The 2,488-nt window shown below is 37.0% G+C and overlaps 1 pseudogene; it reads right to left on the bottom strand.

The window, feature by feature from the left end:
• Nucleotides 1-2,000: 2,000 nt before the first annotated feature.
• On the bottom strand, nucleotides 2,001-2,118 carry LOC126419960 (5S ribosomal RNA; annotated as a pseudogene).
• Between the last annotated feature and the right edge of the window lie 370 nt (nucleotides 2,119-2,488).

Below are 2,488 nucleotides of genomic sequence, written 5' to 3'. Positions count from 1 at the left end.
TTTGAAATTGTCGTGATAATAAATAGGATAGGGTCCTATCCTAAACGTGCAAAAGACCGAATATCCTGTTTCTAAATAACCGTGGAATGGTTTCTGATTTGAATGTGCCAAATTTTCAGTGTTAAAGTGTATAAATGTTGCTAGTTAAACCACCTGCTTCACAGGTAATGAAGAAGGCACGAAATTTGATTTTTGCATTGACTATTACCGTAAAATAATTTCTGAAGTTTTATTTGAAAATAATTTTATTTGAAAATAACTTTTGAGCAGATTGCTATATAGTGTTGAAATATAAACAAATTAAATGGGGTTAGAAATCCACATTAGTGTAATGCAATTCGTCCTTGAAATAGTTACAGTATTTGCATGTTAAGTAAATGACAGTTTATGGACCCCACTATATTGTTCTATATAATGAGAAAATTTCATTAAATATTGCTTTTGCTAAAGGAATCTGAAGTATTTCCATAAAAGAGAGGGTGGAAAAGAAATGTTCGTACAGTGTCATTTTATTGCATTTGTTATGTTTCTGTGTTAGTTGAACCAGGGCTCTTATCATGCTTCACTTAGTTTTGTGATGTCTTTGATAACTTTTTAGTGCTGAATTGGTTAATGATTGAGATGATGATTATTATTAACGGGAATCAAGTGCCATTTATATTTCGGAGACTGCTAATTTATGCGAATGATAACTACTGCTAATCAATGTTCAGTTCGTCCGGTAGTTGTGTGTGTTCACTGCACTTTACAAAGAGAGAAATAATGAGAGTCCTTTTTGCAAAATTATAATTAAATTCTTTGAACTTAATGTTCACACATTATTATGCCTAATTAGAGTGGTGACCGTTTATTATTTCATTCACGAAAACTTTCACTACTTTCACTAATTACAAAATTAAAGTTTTTCTACTAATTGCAATTCATACAAAATTCGTGTTCGATACCCTCTGTCTATTAACTAAATACACGGTCAAACAATTCAAATTTACTCCCAGAGGGTAACACTTATTGTACGTTAAAGTCATATTTGACACAACGTACGTAAAGATGTTATACAATGACCACATTAGACAGTGAAAATATTCTGCCTCTTAACAGTGCTGACAATTTTCTACAGTAGAATCTTGTGGACTGAACGTTCTAAACTACAATGTGATCGTATTTATCAAATTTACGCATTGAGAAATATTGTCCTTCTTAACAGTATTCCAAAATGGTGATAATAGTAATTACTGGATTGAACCAGCTACAGTACAATGACGTTGCACTCACAAATGTACACTGTGAGAGATATTGTGCCTCTTCGCAGTACTATCAGATTTTGATATTTGAAGTTTCTGGATTAAACCTGCATGACTACAATACGGTTGCACTTACCAAAAATTACACAGTGAGAAATATTGTGCCTGTTAACACTGTCCACCATATTTTAATAGAAGAAATTACCTGACTGAACGTGCTGCATCACATTGCGGTTGTACTCACCAAATTTACACACTGACAGAAATTGTCCCTTTCAACAGGAATATCAAAATTTGATTCTAGAAATTACTGGACTGAACCTGCTACAATACAATGTGTTTGCAGTTATCTCATTTTTACACAGAGAACTATTCTGCCTCTTAACACTAATGACAAAATTTTTATAGTAGAAACTACTGGATTGGACCAGCTAGAGTACGACTATCTACCAGTTACCACATTTACACAGTGTGAAGAATTGTGCCTCGAACAGTACTGCCAGATTTTAATAATAGTATTCACTGGACTGATTCTGCTGTACTACAATATGGTTTAAAGCATTCCGTCGTCAGGCCACGAGTGGCCTACCGGGACCATCCGACCGCCGTGTCATCCTCCGAGGAGGACGCGGATAGGAGGGGCGTGGGGTCAGCACACTGCTCTCCCGGTCGTTATGATGGTGTTCTTGACCGAAGCCGCTACTATTCAGTCGAGTAGCTCCTCAATTGGCATCACGAGGCTGAGTGCACCCCGAAAAATGGCAACAGCGCATGGTGGCCTGGATGGTCACCCATTCAAGTGCCGACCACGCCCGACAGTGCTTAACTTCGGTGATCTCACGAGAACCGGTGTATCCACTGCGGCAAGGCCGTTGCCCACAATATGGTTTGACTTACCACAATTACAAAGGAGAAATATTGCTCCTCTTAATAGTACTGGCGAATTTTGATAGGAGAAATTACTGGCCTGAACCTGCTATATTACAATGAGGTTTCACTGATCACATCTACACAGTGGGAAATATTGTGCCTCTTAAGAGTACTTCCAAAATTTTGTAGTAGGAATTACTAGACCGAACTTGCTGCACTAAAATACATTTGCACTAATCAAATTTACACGGGGAGAAATATCGTGGCCCTTAACAATACAGCCATATTGTGATAGTAATATTTACTGGACTGAACCTGCTACACCACAGAGTAGTTCTACTTACCTCATCTATACGTTAAGATATATTGTGCCTCTT

Source organism: Schistocerca serialis, chromosome 9 (assembly GCF_023864345.2).
Source record: "Schistocerca serialis cubense isolate TAMUIC-IGC-003099 chromosome 9, iqSchSeri2.2, whole genome shotgun sequence".
Taxonomy (NCBI): Eukaryota; Metazoa; Arthropoda; class Insecta; order Orthoptera; family Acrididae; genus Schistocerca; species Schistocerca serialis.
This window is presented reverse-complemented; position numbering and strand designations above follow the sequence as displayed.